Consider the following 22,619-nt stretch of genomic DNA (forward strand, 5'->3'; position numbering starts at 1 on the left):
TGGGCCATTTATCAGACATTTGAGGTGAGCAGATTCACAGTATTGTTGATGGTTTTTGTAGAGTGCTCCATATAAAGGAGCTGCCTTTTTGCACATATACATGTGCAAAAAAGCAGCTTCTTTATATGGAGCACTCTACAAATGTAGCGCCGGATGCTGGCTTCGCATTTTGCTATATTACACATAGTTTTACCTAATTTTCTCAAAGTTTTACATAATATGGGAATGCAAATCATGCTAATTTCACACACTCCTCTGTTTTCTCCAGATTCTTGCACATGGTAAAACAAGGTTGGATTTATCTGCGCAAAAGTGCCTAACATGAATTCAAAATGTGGAAATTGTTGTATTGTGGGCACAAGACCCACATACTTTGTAAATTAGTGACACTGACACGGTTGTAATGTACTCAGAACTGGCCTCAAGCACGTGCATGCAGGCTCTTTTATTGGAAGGGTCACCTGACCGGTGACGCCTGTGTTGGATGGGTGTGGGGTGGGTGATTGGGCCAGCCCTCAAGGGAGTGGCTGTCAAAACACTAGACTGTGTCCAGCAGGACACAGCTGAAATCAGTTCACAAACACTGATTTTCTGGGTAATTCCTGATTTCATGGGTGAAAAACTATAAATATATCAACCGATAACTTCTATTAATGCCATGTTATAGGTCATTTGTAGTGGTAGTACCACATGAGTTTCCCAGAAAAAAGCTTGTAACGAGCACATCATTACAACAACTTTTAAGCTTATTCTTCAGGGTTACACCCAGGGTTCATGGCTAAGAGATATCAATAGGTTTCACCACAGCGTCCACAAAGTTTATGTTAGCTATTTTACCCAGAGGACAGTCTAACCTGAAGACGGTTTTATAGTGCATGGAACAAAAAGAGAATGTTTTATACATCTCTTGCATTCCCATGCAGTCCCTTTAGAAAGAAAGGTTGCATGAGTAAGCTAGACACATTTGAGAATTTTATCAGGAATTTTCATGAGCCAGCTTATTCAATAATGTTGATTTTGTAATGATCAGTGTGAATATTACGGAAATTTGCGTAGCTGAAAATTAAAAACGTATCTCAGACCATCTATAGCAAATTCATGAGGTTTCATGTTTGAAATGTACAGGGTTACAGGTACTATTTTCATTTCCCTCTCTTGAGTATTATTATGAACAGGGAATTCTTCTGTGAGGGTCATGTTAAAAGACTTGAGCACATCTAGAAAAAACTATCTTTTGACAAAACCCATTCTGGTGTGCCAAAGGGTATTCACCCTTTTATTGGCCGGCTTCGCAGAGAAGAGAAACACATTGGGGCTGTGGTCAGAGTTCAGAATAATTGTCAGGGGGGCCTCTCATAAATTAAGCTGTAAGAAAACTCAAAGACACATTTTGGGCCCTTCTTCAACTCTAATATCTTGTTCATATGATGTAAGCAACCTATACTCTCGCTTCAGTTTAGCACATCAGAGCAGATGTTTGGGAAACATTTCTTTCACAATCGAATTCCAAGCTCCCATAGCTTGAAATTTAAGCATAGAGGGCCAGATATGAACATTGTGGGGCATATTTACAAGCCCCTATTGCCACAGGAACGTCACTTTTATCGCCGTTCCTGTGGCGATAGGGGCTTCGCCTCATTTACAAAGCAGTGTTAAGCCACTTAACGTAGCTTTACGTCGTCTTGTAATTAAGGCCCCCTTTCACGCTAGACTTAGCGCCAAAATTAAGGCCAGGGAAAACCTGGTCTTAACATGGGGAAACAAAGAGAAATGCTTTATTTCTTGCCATTTTTGCTGTTTCCCTGTGTGCTGCATTGCGCAGCACACATAGAAACTGCAAAACGCCATGAATGATTGTTTATGTGCAGGAAGGTGTGCCTTCCTGTACATAAACAATCATCTTAAAAATATGACGATATGCAACTTCTCTGTATGCTGCACAATGCAGCACACACAGAAGCTACAAATCACCATTCTGGATTGTTTATGTGCAGGAAGGTGCACCTTCCTCCACATAAACAATCATTCCCTCAACGCAGGCACTCTTGCACTATGGTGCATGGGTGTCTGCGTTGGCGCTAGGCAGCTGAGTTCAACGCCAGCGCTAGGGAAAACGCAGGCATACACCATATTGTTGTAAATACTCTGCATTCCTGCATTTTCAGAATGGCGGAGTGTGGCGTTAGCCATTATTTAACGCCACGCTCTGCCATTTATTTGTAACTATGCCCCTGTATTTGCTATAAGTTGTCACACTTTGCTCACCAACTTTTAGCAAATCCAATGGTACTTTGTTAACCGACATATGTACTAATAGGCCGGATCACAAAATATCAAACTGTATTGGGTTACAATTTGACCTACCTCATGCCATTTAAGCTAATCTGTAGCTAACAGGTAATTTTTCAAACAAGCACTTCAGGAACACATCTGTGAGAGACAATTAAAAAGTGAGAACATTCTTAAATTATGAAACAAGCCAATATTTTGCAGGTTCCAAAGGGAGATGAATATAGATTGTAATTAGTGGCTTTCAGCTTATTTTGTATCCATGCTGTTGCTAAAGAATGTTTTCCTGAATTAAAGTATGAGAATGAATGTTCTTCTGTCACAGTAATAGAAGATTTTGTAAACAAAACATGGCCTTATTTCTAGCTGGCTGCTACTTGGTTAAGCTTTAAAAAACTAATGGCTCAGTTTATAATATAGACAATGTTCCACAAGGTGAAAGAAACTGACATTCAGTGATCTTGAAGGTGAGCCAATTAGTTGTTCAGCATTGGTCCCCATTCTCATAGCTTTTTCCCTGATCTGTTCTTTCACAGATGAGACAAATGTGGAACCCCAATATTCTAGGAAATTCTAGGTAGCAAATACATTTTAACAACTGCAAGCTAAAATGTGCGCCATTTAAATCCTATTCTGAAAAAGACATGTCCAGACACAAGTAACCCTGTCTCTGCCTTTGAGGATGTCAGTTTCTGCATTTGGTGAGGGTTAGAATCTATTCTAATATCTTCCAGTGACAATCAGAGAACTCAGTATGACTTTAAACTGCCTTCTCCACTGGTTCTACTAGACCTCTGTGCATCGTTTAACAATGGCCATCTCCCAACACTACTGACTTAACTCCAGAATGTGGGTATTCAAGGCTAAGCGTCAAAATGAATAGCCTCTTCACTGTCTAGCCCTATCCCTATCCCTCCTATTTCCATGCTCCCTTACACAGCTTAGTCTTACTGACTGGCCTAAAAGATTCAAGCTTTAGAAACACAGAAGCAGAACTTGAGAAGTTGGGAATTTAAATGAAAACCTCTGGTCCGGCTTCAGACACTCAAAGTGCCTTGCTCATGCTAAGAGATGTTTGCCTGTTTTTCAATAATCCACACTTAACTTCCCCAGTCTAATGAAGATTTTTCTGATATAGCTTCAACAAGTCTGATGTTGGAGAGGATTGATCTCACAGAAAATGTGTCAATTTAACTTTTTTACTGGTCCAAATCCCCAACGACATTCAAAGTCCTTTCACCTATTTCTCTTCTGCCGTTTTTTGCTAAAACAGTCTAGAAATATGTTCACACTGTGATCAGCAATTTCGCGGAAGCGAACAACCTGTTCCACTCTAGCCAGTCAGGCTTCAGGCAGAATCTCAGTACAGAGACAGCATTATTGGAGGTATCAGAATCCATTAAAGAGACTTTGGACGCAGGTGGCAAAGTGGTCCTGGTCCTGTTAGACCTCTCGGTGGCTTTCGACACCGTGCCCCACGGCCTCCTCTTGCAGAGGCTAAGGGAATGCGGTTTTGAGGGCATGGTGCTGAAGTGGTTCGCCTCTTTCCTAGACGGCAGAAATCAGGAGGTCTAGTCACCTCTTTCTCAGCCAGTATACCATCCTTGAGTGTGGGTGTGCCACAGGGCTCTATTTTGAGCCCTGTACTTTTCAATCTGTACATGACCCCCCTGGCCGAAGAGAATGAGGTCACAATAATATCATGTGCCGATGACACTCAACTGCTGGTCACTTGTAGGAAGGGAGAGGAATTTAATGGGGAGAAGATCAACAAGTGTCTGAAAGAAACTTTTGCTTGGTTTAAATATAACCATCTGAAATGCAACTCAGACGAGTCCGAAATTATTTTTTTCAGCTCCCCGCCGCTGGATGTCTGGAAACAATGGTGGCCTCAAGACATGTCGCCCCCCCCCCCCCCCCCAGGCTGCAGTCAGGACTGTAAAGAACCTGGGAGTAAAAATAAGCGACACTCTCTCTATGGCACCCCAGCTTCAGGCGGTAGCGGGGATCTGCTTTGGCCTCCTAAAAATGTTACGGAGGTTTTTGTTCTTACTACAGACCTCACATAGAAAAATTGTCATTCAGGCGCTCATTATTTCTAGATTGGACTATGCTAACATCCTGTACTTGGGCCTTCCGGAGATGCTAATAAACAGAATGCAGGTGGTGCAGAACGCAGCAGCCAGGGCTATTTTGAGTCTTGGGCCCAGAGATCGGACCCCCCACCATCTTAGGAGCCTGCAGAATTCGCTTTAAGGCGCTGGTCCTGGCTTTCAAGGCTCTGCAAGGCCTAGGAGCAAAGTACATCTGCAGAAGTGTCTCTGGTTATGTTCCTGCCAGATCTCTTAGATCCACTCATCAACATGTTATGGTCACCCCGAAGTATCTCAGAGCCCGTAAAGGCGGCCGCTCTTTTCAAGTGCAAGTGGCTGGACTCTGAAATAAGCTGCCTCTTCCACTCAGGCAAATTACTAACCTGTTGACCTTCAGGAAACAACTGAAGACCTGGTTGTTCCAACAAACAATTTAACTGTCCTTTACTTGGTTTTTTCTTTTTCTGTTTTCTTTCTCTCTTTTTCTCTTAGCATTTGGTTTTCTCTCTTAGCACCGGGATACTCTTTTGAGTAGCTGTGTGCTCTATAAATCTATTTTTAACATAACATAACCCATGAGCAGGTCTATTTTTTCTATCACCTACTTAAAAGACACATGGCAACATTTTGATATTTTACTGACGTTTGAACAATTTAACCTAAATTTGTAGAGATTCACACTGGCATCTCTGTTGACAGCTGGGACAAACGATCTATATTGAAATATTGATTTTATACCCTTGATTTGTAACTGTAATTCTTTATTCATTTCATCTTATTGCGTACTCATTTTGTTGACCATAGACCTTCCAGTACTTTCCTAAACGTAATTTTGAATTTGGCCCAAGTTGGCCAAGGGTAGACCAGGATACTTTAAGGACAGCTTTGGCTTACCCCATTGAAATTTAATTTCAAGGTTTGTTGGTCAATCTGATGTAGGTTCTGTATAAAAATGTTTAGTTCCTCCCACACATCCCTTTTCTGATGTTTCTTACACACAGCATAAGAACTCCAGTAACCACTGCTGATTCCTCTCCATGATGAGTTTCTGAGGCACGCAAGGCCTCTTCAGCCAGTGAAGTTAAAACATTCCTGAACAGCTACAGTTACAATGGGGCACCAAAGCCATGGGAGCCATTCCTGTCAAAGAGTTTGTACACTTCTTTGTAGCCCTATCTGGTTACTTTAGCTACACCGGACATGCTTAGTGTCTTAAAAGCTTGGGGAACATTAGTAATCACAAAGACAGAGTTGGGACATTAGCTGAAGGCTCCAGGTGAGATAATTCAGCTCATGAACATCAAACAGTTTACAAAGATCTGGCTAATGTTCTTCATTGACAAAACAACTGAGCTTCAGAAAATGTCAAAAACTCACAAAACTTATAAAGAATCCTCCTATATGTCACTTTCCCAGAGATGACATTTCCACCAAAGAGAAAACAGATGGGAACCAGTCTACCTACGTTTCATTAGACAGTCCTTCAAAGAAGGTATTGACTTAGTACCTATGAAATGAAATTGTCACTCATCTTTCAAAAACCACCCACTGCCCTACAATCAACACCACATCAAATAGAGAGCCATTATAAACCTTGCCACTATTGTGACACCTTGAAAAGTAAAAAACACTCCTTCAGCTCAACTGGAATGTCATCTGAAAGCCATCCATCTCTTTAACCTGCCTACAGGCTCGCTTCTGTCCTAGCAAAGGAATAGCATTTTGGTAGTTGTTTAACTTAATAACTGCTTTTGACACATTTAACAACACAAACCTGTTCTTTGGGTTTCAGAAACAGCTGGCATGCTAGACTATGTTCTCTCGTTCAGTGGCAAACAGCATCTCAAAGTGGGACGTTTCCTTTCTGACGAGTAGAAGTCCACATACAGAGTTCGTGAACGATTACACCTGCCACATGTTCTCTTCAGCATGTATCTCCATCCTCGTCTAGATAGTTAGGAACTTATCCACCACTCCATCAGCCTTAATGCATAATTCTGTCCATACAGCCCTAAGAGCTAGACCAATGCTGGACCCAGGACATGAAGGTACTTTTAGTGCCACTTATATGCCCAGGTAAACTTCAAGTTTTTCAGTCTCAACTGCTTGAACTACGAAGCAATACCACTTGAATACTTCAGCAACAAAATAACAGAACACACTCTTGGATACTCTTTGTTCTCTGCTAACTGAAATCAGATTCTTATCCTCAGATTGCACAGCAATGCTAACGATTGGTGCTGGGTCACAAATTGTGCAGACCACCCTGTGAACCTATTGCTTCTTTATGGTGTTACGGGATTAAAAGTAAGGCATACAGACCACCACCCCACAGTAGGGTAGTGCATTCTGTTGGTTTCTATTGCCATTCTCTCTAAATTAAGCTCAATTGTAGTATTTGTCATTTGAATTCGTTAAGACTCTCAGAGGTTTTTAGTTTCCTCAAAAAACATTGTTGAGACAAGAAAAAGAGAAACAATGATAAATCCTGTATGACCGACCATGCATGTCTATTTTAAAAGGGTTTTAAAGAGTTTATGGGGGTTAAAAATATAGACTAATCTACTACAAAAGTTAAACTAGTATACTAGGTGCACCACTACCGAGTGATACTACTTGTAACATATATTAAGTGAATGGTTGTGTGACTGTATGTATCCATGTGTGCATGGGTGTGTAAGTGCCTATATGGTTGTATAAGTGGGTGCTTGAGTAGCTGTGTGGGTGAGTGACATGCTGTGTTCGTGACTGTATGGGTGAGTGAGTGGTGGCGTGAGTGGCTCTATGGGTGGGTTAAGTGGGTGTGTAGTGACTGTATGGGTGAGTGGTGTCTGATTGGCTGTATAAGTGAGTGATTCCATGTGTAAGTGGCTGTATGGGTGAGTGAGTGGCTGTTTGAGTGGGTGTTTGGTTAAGTGGGTTGGTGTGTGAGTAGCTCTATGGGAGAGTAAGTGTCTAAGTGAATGGCTGTATAGGTGAGTGTGCGGATGTGTGAGTGCTTGTATGGATGTCTGAATGGGTATGTAATTGGTTGTGTGGGCGTGTGAGTGAGTGCTTGTATGGGTGAGGAAGTGGCCGTGTTGAGAAACTGTATGTGTGAGTGGGTGTGTGAGTGACTGTGTAGGTAAAAACATGGGTGTGTGAGTAGCTGTATGAGTGAGTATGTGGCTATGTGAGTGGCTGTACGAGTGAGTGACTGATTGTATGAGTGGTTCTATTAGTGAGTGAACGCTTGTCTGAGTGGTTGCACGAGTGAATGAGTGGGTGTATGTTTGCATCTATGGAGGAGTAAGTGGGTGTGTCAGTACTGGAATGGAGCTGTGAATGAGTATCAGAGTAGTTGTGTGGGAGTGGGATTTAACCTGCCTACAGGCTCGCTTCTGTCCTAGCAAAGGAATAGCATTTTGGTAGTTGTTTAACTTAATAACTGCTTTTGACACATTTAACAACACAAACCTGTTCTTTGGGTTTCAGAAACAGCTGGCATGCTAGACTATGTTCTCTCGTTCAGTGGCAAACAGCATCTCAAAGTGGGACGTTTCCTTTCTGACGAGTAGAAGTCCACATACAGAGTTTGTGAACGATTACACCTGCCACATGTTCTCTTCAGCATGTATCTCCATCCTCGTCTAGATAGTTAGGAACTTATCCACCACTCCATCAGCCTTAATGCATAATTCTGTCCATACAGCCCTAGGAGCTAGACCAATGCTGGACCCAGGACATGAAGGTACTTTTAGTGCCACTTATATGCCCAGGTAAACTTCAAGTTTTTCAGTCTCAACTGCTTGAACTACGAAGCAATACCACTTGAATATTTCAGCAACAAAATAAAAGAACACACTCTTGGATACTCTTTGTTCTCTGCTAACTGAAATCAGATTCTTATCCTCAGATTGCACAGGAATGCTAACGATTGGTGCTGGGTCACAAATTGTGCAGACCACCCTGTGAACTTATTGCGTGTCAGCACCCATATCATTGAAAATTACTTATTCATTAGAACAATGGAATGTTGAGTGCTCCCTTGAAGGCAATGGAGTGCTCCGAGCTTCTAATGGCCGATAGAAACCCGGAGTATCAACAATCAATGTTGCTTCACAGCTGTTACTGTTAACAAAGGCCTCACGGAGCCCGAGGGGATTTCAATCCCTTTGGGCTTCGTGAGGCGTTTGTTTTACAAATTAGAACATTCTGCCCTCTAGCGGCAGATTGTTCTAATAGCCTTAGAGCCCTCTGTGGTGGGCTCTACCATCCATTAAAGGCCTTTGGTTTGCGCCTTTAATGCTGAAGCTGGCCTTTAGTGACCAGTAGAGCCTGCTACATCGGGCTCTAAGGCTATATGAGAAACTGCATATCACCCAGCACTACTGCCACCACTCCCTTAGGCATGAAGGATTTAGATGGGAAGCATGTTTGAACCTTGCCTGATGCATTCTGTATATAAATACTTTTCCATATACATATAATATGCTTCGCAAAAGGTACACCCCATTTTTTCACAACCAGGGTCAAACAATGAGTCTGTTAAGTGTCTGGTGCTTTGAGAACATTTGCAGAGTCCTGTCATAGTGTATAGAGCTTCTTACTCTGGGCACTGAGAATATCTCCAATGTCTATGTGACAGGCTGTTTTTAAGTCTTCTATAGTGTTGAGGGCCTTCTCTAGTGGCCATTTGCATAGGTCCCTTGCGCACTTTGCCACTGGAGTCAAACTAGCCTGGCTGATGAGGGGTCAAACCCCTAAACCAGTCCCAGGATGCTTGTTTCTGGTCCAGGGAAGTCCTGGCTTGGCAGTTCTGGCTGGACTCTTCCCATGGGGCACAGGGTCAAGCCTGATTTGTATCTGGCTGGTTCTGAACTGGGGTGGTGAAGTGAGCTCAAGAACGATGATGTATTTAACCCAGATTTTTGACTTGGGGTGAGTGTCTGAAAAGTTTCAGCGCTCCGTCCATCATCTTCTTGTGTTTGCTTTGGCCATTTGCACTAGACAGTGCAGGAGGCTTTCCGCACAAGAGGCTGATCATGCTTCCCTCCTTTATTGTTACAACTTCACACAGTTTAGGAAGAGTAAATATATGGCAAGCTGGTAGTAAGGAGCGGAAGAGGTTAAATTCCGAGAAAGTGCATCAACATGGTGCACAGGAAGTGGCACCAGAAGACTAAACACGATAGAGGAAGTGGCATGTACAAACATAGGAAAAGTGTGAGTTAACAAAGGAGGCAAATGGTAGAGAACGCATAGAGTGATGAGAATAGGCTGGTACCAAGGATAGAAATGGGGGTTGCCAATTAATTCTACAGGCATCCAGAAAACTAAATGCAAAAATATACCAAATGCCAAAGTTAGTAAATGGAGTTATAAGAAAATATACCGAAGGTGCAGGTAGTGAAAGTTAATGCAAATTAAGTAAATCCTGTGGGGTTTTTAGAAGCATCAAAAAGAAAGAGTATGAAACACATGGAGCCTCAAATGTGTTTCATGAAATGAAGCCTTGCTATTCAAAGACTAGTTTCCTATCTTACCTTCATCCTTGGTTTAAAGAACAAACACCATAGAGTGCATTTAGATTCATTAAAAAGCTCTGTTAGAACGTTTTTGAAAGAAATCAATGTGAATTATTATTTTATATTTTGGATGCAACCAAATTAAAAAATTCTGTTTAAAGGATATTTACTCACCATGCATTGCCTGTGGTTAGATAAGGAAGTCCATACAGAATCAAACAGTTAATATTCAGTGGGCGGTCCAACGTCATTTGAATGTGAATCTACAATAAAGAAAAGTATATATTTCATACAAAATATACTTTACTTCCATTCACATTATACCAAACTTGTTTATAAAATGTATCTTTTATCAATTCACATTTAAAAACTTTTCTTAGACATCAAACATGGTAACGTTTTTGTTCCAAAAGAAACTTGTAACAAATTATTATTTAGCATTTATTTGTTTTTTGTTTGATAATTCAATTTTTACATCACAAGCATACAGAGGCAATTCTAATTTCCATATACCAACTAACATAATGTATATTGGAGTTTGTATTCAAGGTTTTCATGGTGTAGGTCATCGTATTTTATCAGCATGGGCAAGAAAAAGAAGACAGGGTAGAGGATAAGTGTGGGCAGATGCAGAAAAAGGAGACAAAACGCAGTGTCCAACCAGGTTATTCTAACAAAATAGCGTTATTTTAAGATTGTTGTTCATCATAAGAAGATTTTGGAGATGTCTCTATTCAAATCGGAATTCATTAATATAAACGTACACACTTCTAACATAGATAGATTTGTTCAGAATTCAAAATTCCATTCAGAATTAATCAACACAGAATAAAGAAATTTACAACCTAAATTGATATCAAATATACACCCTCATTTAAACATTGCTCCGTTTGCAACCGTAAAACATGCTTTATTGTATATGTTTTCCAGTACAATATCAGAAATAGACTTTATTTTCGGTGATCCTTCTATCACACAAACAATAAGGGCAATTTCTTCTTCTCTATCTTCTGGTAAAGCCATTTAATGGTAATGATCCAAACATAAACTCAAGTGCTCATGAATGGGGCAGACTAAGCCAATTTATGTACTGTTCTTTACATTGAACAGTTTTTATTTGATAACTTGCTGGTTCCCAAAATGGCGGTCTCAATGTTGACGGCTGGTTCTGTGGATGGACAATGATGCAAAAGCACATTTTAAGAATGGCCTTTTGTTTGCATTCTCTTGCCTCTGGATCTTGCCACAAACGTGTTATACCTAAAATAATCAGATTTTCCAGATGAAATAATTCGGAGAAGAAAATAAGCACTGATATTCGAGTGTCCTCACAGTCCTGTCCAATGTAGGTATGATGATTCCACTTTCACTTGCAATGTAAACACGGGGGCTGGAAGTGAAGAGCATATTTTTTAATATTACATATCTACAGAAAGTGTGAAGTACTGGCCCTAATCTTAACACTATTGGCCACCCCTGCAGGATTTTGTGCATTTCTTTCAAATCAATTCACCAAAGAATCCTCGCTACCTGACTCATGTGGTCATTAACTCTGAGGGCAAACATGACTCAAAAGAAACAACTCTCTTTACCTCGGAGTCCCAGAGTTCACATGCTGTCAAGCACAAATACTCATGCTTTCTGTGTTGGTTACATCATTATGGAACTCACTCTAGTCTGACCTAACATCTCAACACTCTGCTCGCCTTGAGAAAATATTTACAATCCCACCACTTTTGGTCTAATACAGGGGTACTCACAAACTTTCTGTCGGGGGCCAAAATTACAGTGTGGTTAGTGGCCGAGGGCCGCACTGGTTGGTTTGGAGTCAGTGGGGGCGGGATCAGTGGGGGGCGGAGCTAGAGTAAAAAAAAACCTTTCAAAACATTAGACAATGCTGTATTTCACAATCAGATGCAACTACAAAGAGCACATTTTGATAATACATTTTTATTTGAAGGCATGAACTGCACAAGAAACATGCTGAATCTGCGACGAGGGTGACATTGAGCAGTTTGGGGGTGTTATGCCGTTGAAATCACTGGAGAATAAGCATTTTACAGGGAGATGCCCCCGTGTAGGGGAGGTGTAAGGGGTCATTTTGATTATTTGAGGTATGCCACCGAGTCCAATGAGTAGGTGACAACCTCCAAATGGGGATGAATTGACTGAGAGATGCCAACTCTACTTTGAAAGCAACTCAGTTTCAGGAGAGAAGAGGCTGCGCTCCAGCGTCTACTCGGATTTGACGAAGCTCGGGTTTTAACCCAGCCTCTTTTTACCGCTCCATAAACATCTTTAACCCCAACAGCCCCCATCCACACGCACCTCTCATCAGGCACTCTTCCAGGCGACTACGAGGAATCCTTTTAGCTCCGCCCCTTCCGGACTACACGCCTCTCTCACTTTCAATGGCAGTGCGTTCCTAGCCTCGCTCTGAGGTCTCTTCGTTGCACTAACTCACCGGTTCCGTGTGTGACTCGGAGGCAGGCAGGCCAATCAGAGGCAAGCAGTAAGCAGAGACGATGGATGCAGGAGGAAACGTTGTGAATACGTATTCAAGCGTATTCACAACGTTTGCTCCTGCGGCCATCTTCCCTGTTTACTCCAAGGAAGGAACTGCGGCATGTAATCAAACAAGGTCCGCGGGCCGCCAATGAAGGCCAGGCGGGCCGCCAGCGGCCCGCGGGCCATACTATGAGTAACCCTGGTCTAATACTTGGCGATGCAGCGTGCGCAACGTAAAATGTTTTATTTATTTATTCATTTACTGAACTCCATTACGCCGTATGCCGGAGTTTACTACCCCCCACCCTGCCCCTCCCCCACCTCACCGCCCCACAGCACTTCCACGGCGAGCCACCACTGTCTGCCAGGTGCCATCTTTAGAGAGCCACTCCCTAATTTGCTCCTCTTTCACTCTTTACTGGTCCCTACAGCCTGGACATTCAGGTAAAGGTCAGATGGTTAAAAGCATCTTCTTTGTTTGTTCCTGATAGGCCCAGGTTGTGTGTTGTGATAGGACAATTACCTTCTTCCTTGCTTGACCCTTACATTAGCTGTTTCAGTAGCCCAGATGCATTTATTCCACAGAAGACTTATGGCACTCACTACTCTCTGTCTTTCGTTACCTAATTTCAACCGCACACCGAAAGTTCAGGTCAGACCCTCTTGTGGGTACACCTCATATCCCATTACTTTTGACTACTCTCTACCAGTCGTCACTGGTCTACTCAGTGCTTATAGCATGGCTGGTTGTACACTGGTGTCTATTACAAGTGCCTAATTTGAGACAGTGGTTGTAGGTGGTGCCAGCAGCAAGCATTTTGGGGACCGGTAACTATTTATCCCGATCTAAATTTCACCTAGAGGAAGAGAGTGAAGAAAACAAAAGGGGGAAAGAAGGATGAAGAGAAAGACAGAAACAGAGTGACAAAGAAAAAATCAAGGATTAAAAAGAACCTGAAAATGTGAAATAAAGGTAGTGAGTGGTGGTGGATGAGCTAACATCAATACTAGACAGGCTTGATATTTGGCACCTTGACCTTCGATAATGCTGGCCGTGGACTTCTGATACATATTCTGGAAACTCTTCAGACTACAGCCTGTGATTTGGATTCTTTAGACCCTGTACTTAATAGATCATCATCAGATGGGAGAACCCAGTGGACAGCAACCCATGCAACACATTGAGTTTTACCTGATGAAGGTGTGTATTGGGCAACGGATAGTCTTAAGAGACTCTCAGGAATATCTGTTATTAGTGGGCTCCAAATACCTTTTCATCATGAATAGGCACACTCAAGAATTCACACTAGGGGGCCGATCCGGCCGGAAAAACTACAAGCCGTACGCGTGTTTTCCGCCCGACTCGTACAGCTGTACGAGCGAGCAAGTACGATGCGAGTTACATGCAATTCACCGACCGACTCGTTTCCGGGTCCGAACCGCTCCGTACGTCTCGGTCGTAAGCTAACCGTGGCGTGCAATGGATGCGATTCACGACCGAGCCAGTATGATGCACGCGTCGGACAGCCTGTGCGAGCCGGAGTGTCCGGCTCGCAAATCGTCCGGGTGGTTACCTTTGGGGGTTCGTGTCGGACCCCCTGTCACCCGCAGCCCTATGACTCGGACACAAGGGGAGATCCATGGGTCTCCCCAACACAGGCATGTAATGTGCGGATGGCACCGATGCATACTCACTGTAGGGGGCGCACTTGTCCACGACGTACCCATTCAGTCAATGGGAGCCTATATACGCGTCGTACAATCGGATCCTATTGACTTCTATGGGAGTCCGACCAAACCGAGTCCGGCAACATATGGCCGCATCGTACTCGCTCGGTCAGACTGCAGGACTCCGGCTCGGTCGGAAAACACTCCGGATCCGGCTCGTTCGGAGTGCTTTCCGACCCGGATCAGAATCGGCCCCTTGGAATATAATTATTATGGTCTTTTTAAAATCAAAAACCTGTACTAGTACATACGATTAGACTGGTTTCAATGAAAACATACAGGATAGTGGAACGATATTGGCTAACAAACAGAAACGTAAATGATATTTCTTTGCCTCAGTATCAGTTCAGCAAACATATGATCTGACCCTCTGAGCCCTTCTAGACAACCACACTGTCTGATCAAGCAGTATCTATAACTTGGCCGAATTACCTAAAATACACAAGTAGTTGAAGGTGGTGGACTGCGGCAACTGCATTCTGCACTCGTTCTGTGGATGGGTAGGTAGGCCATCACACAGAAACTGTTACCTGACTCTTGGGTAAAGACATGCTGCTAGCAAAGTGGAGGGGCTTGGCAGTCTCGGACACAGCATCTCTGACACCTACACTAAGGCCAGGGAAGGGAAAGAGAGCATCCATACATTTTCAAACTTCTCCACCCACTATTTTATGATGTGGGAGGTATGGCTGCTTCAACACCAAGCAAGGTTTGTAAGCCAACGGCCTGTGGTAAAGGCTACAGACTAGCGGTTTGGGCCACTCAGGCCCTTTTTCAAGTTTTTCAATCACAAGTCGGCTTGCTACAACTCCAGATATTTAGTTTTCCCTTGAATATTTTTCTAAGCTAGGACTGCTGGTTTATGAGCTGTCCAAGGTACCAAGAGAAGAAAATAGCATCTCAGTGAAGTTTCATAAAATTTTAGTTAAGGGGAAAAACAACCATACAGACATACAATTTTACTTTTTCTAGTTTTTGTATAATGCTAAATGGAATTACCATAAATAAAAAACTGAAAGCAAACTGAATTAAAATCTACTTTCTGGCCCAGGTTTAGCATAAATCTCTACCCATAGTCCTGGCTTTGTGCTTGAGCTTGAGTTTCAAAAAGAAATGCTTTTTATAGGACGCCATCATAAGTTATCAACCCCTCACCAATCTGAAATACATTTTAAAGGATCAATCTAATGCAAAAGTATACTTTTTTGTAATGCTTTGTTGTTGTCTCTTTTATTGTACAAAATGTAATTATATAAAAAAAACATATTTCACAGTTAACTGTGAAATACGGGAAATATTTCAGGATATCATTATCATAATGACAGCCATCAAACCACTTTGAAGAGCTTTAACATTATCATGGCTGCTAGGATTATGTGGCATGGAGGGAATAATAATATGGCAAAGTTATCTAAATTATACAACAAAGAGTGTATATTATGCAGCACATTCTCAGTCAGTAATGTTTTAAATATACATCTATACATGCATTCATATCTACATCAATATGTATGTATATATATATATATATTCACTTAAAAAAACATAGGTTTCACACATGTTATATTTAGCTGGAGATTTCACTCGTAAAAAACCATTGAAATTCCCCCGTTATAGTTAGTTAGTTCAGATAACTATAACTCGCGCACCCGCAATCCACTGCTGATGACGTCACATATTACATCATTCATGACATGGTCAGTGACATCACTCATGACATCACTGATGACATCATCCTTGTGATAGAGTGGCGGTCGCGCGAGTTATAGTTATCTGAACTAACTATAACGGGGGAATTTCAATGGTTTTTTACGAGTGAAATGTCCAGCTAACTATAACATGTGTGAAACCTATGGTTTTTTAAGTGAATTTGCAAGGTTTTTTAAATGCTAATTCCTAACTATAACGTATGTGAAACCTATGGTTTTTAAGTGAACTTGTAAGGTTTTTTAAATGCTAATTTATGTATGTATTATTATATTTTTTATATATTTATTTTACAATAAACTACCTATGTATATAGTTATAGATTGACTGTATCCTGCAATATGGAATGGCTCGTTTAAAATGTTTTTTTTTTTTTAAGGGTTTTTCACCGTGCACACACCCCGCGATTTTTTGAAAAAAGAATAAAATGTTTTTTTCACCCTTCGGGGTCCTTCAGGGACCCCCTGACAAAGGCTAGGGGGTCAGGAACTCTCTACCCTGTCCCCTTTTCACGTTCTCCACCTTTCTTTTTCACTGTCACACACAAAATGGCGGCCGACACTTCCTGATTTCGACTGATTCGAATGTTGACTGACATGTAACCACCAATCAGAATTACGCTCGCGCACGTTATGGTGCACGCACCGTGCGCGCACGGTGCGCGCATATAGATATTTATGTACTTTTAACTGCAATTTTCTCAGGAACTACTGAACAGATTGACACCATATATGCAAAAGGCACATGCCTGACCTGAGGACTACCTCTTTGCCAAATTTCAAGTAATTCTGTTCAGCCGTTCGGGCTGTACCTTCGACTAAAGGTCCTATGGGAAAATGCATGGGGAAAACGCGTTTTGGGACCCCCTTTTTTCTCAGCCCCCGCTTGACGAATCACCCCGAGACTTTCAGGGTAGGAGCTGAGCGGAGCGCCCCATTAGTTTTGACAATTTCGCGAGGATTCGTCAACCAGCACCAAAGTTATTCAAAATAGAATTTTCAGATTTCCTATGGGAACTCGGTCCTAACTATAACTATCTACTGGCGACTGTCAGTCGATAATATATATATATATATATGTATATATATATATATATGAGCAAACACCAGAGTTCCCACTGTCGTTTCTTCCAAATTCGAAACAAAGATCGGGACATGGACTCCAGGTGCGGGGTTTTCTTTATTTTATTGGTCAAGTAAATAGACGCTTCGACATGGCGTCATGACGCGTTTCGCCCAGCAAGTGGGCTTGATCACATAATATATATATATATTTGAAATAATGCCTAAAGTTTAAGAAACAAAAAAAAAACAGAAATTCTGAAATTCACAAGTTAAAGTTTGATGATCTAATCATAACTTGCGCCCCCGCCGTTCACTGTTTATGACCTGTTTATCACATATTACATCACTGATGACATGTTAAAGGACTTCACTGATGACATCTCAATTCTCAATTGACATTCTTGATGACATCATCCAAACATTGTGACAGAGTACTGTATGGTATGCGGGCTTGAAGTAATTCAACACACTACACCTGTGGACTTTTTTCTATCCTCATTCATGTGATAATGGACATCACCTCTAATTCCATGCCCGAACGGCCAGGCCAAGTCCTCCATTAAGTGGAATACAAGGAACCCATGACCAGTTTTGCCGTTGTTAGGGCTCTTCTGCCAAGTATAGCTTAGCTCCATTGGCACAGTGAGCACTTGACCCATGTCTGGACATATCCACTACACTTAGGGCATCAAAAACAAGGTGATGGATGGATTTCTTGAATGAATCTCAGCCACTGGCACTCAGGCCACATCCCAATCCATCATCCCCTTTTTAAACCTTCAACACCCTAAATTGTGTTTTTGTTCTATTGACCTTGAAGGGATACCCTCTTAAAGACTTCACATCACTTGCAATTTTAAGTCAAGAGGTTTTTGAGTATGCATTTGCCACTGAAAACACACTTCTGACAGGCCCTATGGAAAGCCCTTCGTAGTCTGGTAAAATACACAATTTGCATTCTTGAAATGGGCACAATGGCTACAACACAACCTTAGAACTATGCTTACAACCCCAATGTGAGTTAAAACACCTCTCACTCACATCCAATTACTGAAACATACACACACATTCACACTCTCACTCACACTCACTTTCATTACACTCAATCTCACTCACTCACATGCACTCACTTTCACACACACACACACTGACACACACAGTCACACTCACACAATCTCACTTACCCTTACCCATTATCACTTCCTCACTCACACTCATGCTTTCAATCTCACTCACACACTTTCACTTGCTCATGCATACACTCAGTCACCTACATGCATTCACATTCACTCACTCTCTTCTAACCACTCATACACACTTTCACATATTCTCACACATGCTGGGAAACAGTAATTATTTTACTTACCCTGCTTCCTTTTCTGGCGACTCCTTATGTACGGGGTGCTATCCACCCCCCTAGGGCAGCAATATGACAGGAATCTGGGGCTGCTGGAAATAGGAACCAACAAGCCAGGAGTCCCATGCATTGAACAAGGATCCAGACAGGGACACAGGGACAGGATTAATTAGAGGAAGATCCCCTCCAAGTCTGTGCCAGCTTCTAATAGAGATGGATGCTCAGCCCTATCAAAAGCTGGGTGTGGCATAGGATCCCACCCGCGGCACTGTGTGGATTCTCATTGGATAGCAGAATGCAAAGGTTAGTGCAGTGACAACCCCATTTTAGCAAATATGCAGTGCTGTCTGAGTATCACTGATAATTAACTGAATTGCACCTGTGTGAGATGACATAGCTAATGTAGGCCCTCCCACATGTGCAATCCAGATATCCATCTGCAGAGTGTCTTGTTCTTTAAATGTATTCTGTTGGCTCAGCCATGTCAGGCACCCTCTTTTTACTCCTGTCAATAGATGCAGAGCCACGGGAGGCTGGGATGGCTGACATGCATCCTGGCAGTGACCATGAAAAAACTAACTTTATGTTTTCATGACGACTGCTAAATGAAATGCAGTGCAATGTGGGCTGAGACCATGGGCACCATGTCACACCTCTAAAGTGGCAGGGCACCACTGTTGCTAAAAGCATGGGTAGTGCCCTGCTGGTGTAACATAACTAGGCTCCTGGTTTTATGGTATTTACTTTTCCGACATTTCCGTCTGTATTTATCCATATTTATTTTTTGCTCACTTTTTCTGTATTTATCCATTTTTAGTTTGTGTTTTCTGTATAAATGAAACAGCAATGGGTACTATCCCACATTTATTTTAATTGATAAATGTGCACTCGCATGTAATTGTCCAAAAGGTTTCAGCAGTATACAGTGCAATAGCATTATCTGAAAACATTTGCACTGTAGAAAAGCATAAATAACGGTATATCTGCACTTAATTCAGCTTAATTTGAAAATCTATTGTCTTTTTTAATCTCCCCTACTGCTCAATCTGTACACCTACTGACCTGGCACTCATGAGTGACAGTGGAAAGAAATATCCAAAGATGGCCTATTTCCGTATTTTCTGCATTTAAAAATAAATATAGACAGGAAAATAAATAGATTTTTGTCTGTATTTATCTGCAAAAACCAGTAGAAACAGAACACTGGGAGCCTTAAACATAACATAGAATGCCCCAGCATTTTAACATAATTTAATATAGCATGGACTACAACGGCACAGCGTTACCAAACAGGGTCATTATGCACTAAATACAGTTAATTTGCGAGTAGTTTTTACTCAGCATTTTGGTCCTGGCTCCCTTGTGAAAAGGTTCACATAACAGGTAGGAAAACAAAATATACACAACAATTTGTGGTCAGATGATGTAAGATGTAGATTAGTGTTGTTAAAAGTAAGAGGTAAAGGTCATAAAATGTGGCCACTCAGCACACACAAGCATTTAAATGACAGTAGTTTTCAGAACTTTAGTTTTTTAGGTTGCCACCCAAAAGCATGTGACCACGTTTGACACCACATACATAACATGTAAATGAACTAGTGACAATGATGTCATATTATCCTGTTTACTAAACAGCCCTGGATGAAATCTGTGTTTGTCCAAAAACATCCAAAGCACAGGAAACCAAGATCGTCAGAGGCCAGCACTGAGAAACTGAGCACCACGGTTCAATGTATCAACAAGCAAAGACACCACAGTATACATGTTCTTTCTGAAAATAAACTCATGGGATCTAATTAGCAATGAATGCTGAAATGATGAACACAAATTTTGTACTTGTGCCGATGTGAAAATTGTGAAATTAGACAATTAACACAACATCCGACGTGCAAATATGAGCTGGTCTTCCTTATTATGGGGTCCAAAATATGCACACAGAATAACGCTCACAGCAAACTACGTAACTTTGCTCCGACTATAGATGGGAGATGCTCTATTACTCCAATACGACTTTGTAATTAACGCTTAGGAAGAATGTGTTTTTTTTTTTAGTTTTGATTTTATAATTTGGTGTCTTTGTGTTTTTTGTTGGATTTGAGGGGAAATTTATGATTATGATTATTTATGTATAGTGTCAATATGTTACATGATTATTTTTATGTTGTTGTGGATGTACTGTGATATCCCTTTTTTGAAAATAAAAATGTAATAAAAACATTTTTTTTTTAACTTTTCTCAGACTACTGAAACAATTGTGTATAATGAGCACCAGCATCTCACTCGTGATGAATGAATTATATAATGACGGACAAATGGAACGGGACAAAAACAATACCTACCAAAAAAAAAGAAATGAAAGTGTCCTTGTGTAACGTAATTGGTTCTCATGTAAAGCGCTCCAATATCTTCGGGTCGAGTTTGCGCTATACAAATATGCAAAAAAAAAAAACAATGAGCTTGGCATCCGCCTTTTTTAGTAGTTGCTGAGGAAACTAAAAAACGTGTAACTTTCGTTGGAAATCCTTCATAATGGGGTGTGGGGGATGCGGCGGTGCTCGTTTTGAGCAACTTCTCTGCTTTATCTTTTTCTACATTTAGATTCTGTCTTTCACTTTTCATAGAAACCTGTAGCGTACTGTTGCCTTCCAGACAAGCCGCCTGGGAATCCCTTAGTGACGTGGCACTCATTCCCTCCAAGTCACCTGGCGGGCAAACATTTGTTGTTCTTTTTTTTGTATGGTTTTGACGATGTACCTCACAAGTTTGCCCAACTGATGCTATATGCACGTGCTCCCTTTTTCGGAGCGATACTGCACATTTGCATGACTTTTCCTGTCCTTGTAAATACGGCCCCTTCACACCCAACACTTTGCATGAAAGGTGAGTTCCATGGGTGTTGCTGTGGGTGTTACCACGCAACACCCATGGAATCTGACACATTTGCAGATTCATGAGGAATCGTAAACCTGGAAATGCGTTAGAATGCTACGCCACCCTAGGGGTAGCGAGGCGCAACGAGGAGAAATGTTTTCATTTCTCCTCGTTTTTTCCTCTTTCAATGCGTTCTGCATTCTACAGCACTCATTAAACGATTAAAATGCCTGTAGTGATTGTTTTTGTGCAGGAAGGTGCCCCTTCCTGCACAAAAACAATCTCCCCATGACTCATGCATCCTTGCACCATGGTGCAAGGATGCCTGCGCCAGCGCATGGCAGCTGTTTGTGCACCAGCGCAGGGTAGAGCACGGAAATGCGACATATTATTGTAAATATGTTGCATTCCTGTTGTTTGAAAGTGCCGCAGTGTGGCACAGCCAAAGGGCTTGCGGTGCCACGCTGCGGCACTTTCTTGTAGATCTGCCCCTTAGTTTTTGGCACTGCATCAGAATTACACAAACTCATAAATCTAGGACATTCAAAAAGCAATTGGTGTTGCGTGGGTGCGCTCACAGGAACACCCACTGCACGTCCCTTTGACGCAGAAAACTGTGTCAAAGGATACGATATTTACAATGCGGCATTAAGCCACGCAAAGTTCCTTTGCGCCACATTGTAAATATGGAGCAATGACGCTCCAGTGGCGCAATGCCCTTGTAAATATGCCCCCATGTGTGCCTTCCAAATACCGGAATCAAGGGCAGTAGCTATCATTCCTGGCACAGGTACAGGAACCCGGGGCATCTGAGGGTCCGCAGAATTCATATTATTATCTCATTTTACAACAAAATCAGCGGTATGGGGTCCATTTCCCTTGCATGCATTAAAGCCCACGACACCCAGGCGTCTCCACTGCTGGAATCCATGCATATTGTCAAAATATAAATTTGTCCATAATGTAAGGGTGTTCCATTTAATTTTTCAATAACAGTACACAGCACACAAAAATGCATAAAACGCCAAAATCAGCAAAACTCTTCTTGTGTGGCATTTTGGACTTAGCATCTGCTAATTAGTTTTGGGAGTCTGCTGTTTTTATCTGGGGTTGGCATCGCCGCTTCATCTCGAAAAAGTGCCAGAGCCTCCGTTTCTGGATTGGATTTGAACTTGCAGCAGGCTGACATCATTTTCTCCGATTTGCTGGGCATGACTTGAGCGAAATGAAACATGAATTCTGTCACACTAGATCACCGGCAGCCGACCTGAGGTACGGCAGACCTCCACCCTGCAATTCGCAGCCGTGATAGGTATGTAGATGAAATGTCCCTCTCATGATAAACGGCGGTGGCTTCTATTGATAACAAAAAGGATTAAAATGGAACATTTCCCGCTTCCACCCAAGGCTTAAACAGTCCAAGCATCTCTTGAGAATATGTGTACTTGGGCAGGCAAGCAGCTCTTTAAGGACGTCGGCTTTAAGAGACTTTTTT

The 22,619-nt window shown here is 41.9% G+C and overlaps 1 protein-coding gene across 2 annotated transcripts in view; it reads right to left on the reverse strand.

The window, feature by feature from the left end:
* CHRM3 (cholinergic receptor muscarinic 3) overlaps positions 1-22,619 on the reverse strand; it is a 2,422,098-nt gene that overhangs the window by 929,219 nt on the left and 1,470,260 nt on the right. For both annotated transcript variants that reach the window (XM_085612342.1, XM_085612343.1), the window contains one exon: positions 10,064-10,152. The gene's annotated coding sequence lies outside the window, so the exon portion shown is untranslated. The remainder of the gene's footprint in view (positions 1-10,063; positions 10,153-22,619) is intronic.

This window comes from Triturus cristatus, chromosome 6 (genome assembly GCF_964204655.1).
Source record: "Triturus cristatus chromosome 6, aTriCri1.1, whole genome shotgun sequence".
NCBI classification, from domain to species: Eukaryota; Metazoa; Chordata; class Amphibia; order Caudata; family Salamandridae; genus Triturus; species Triturus cristatus.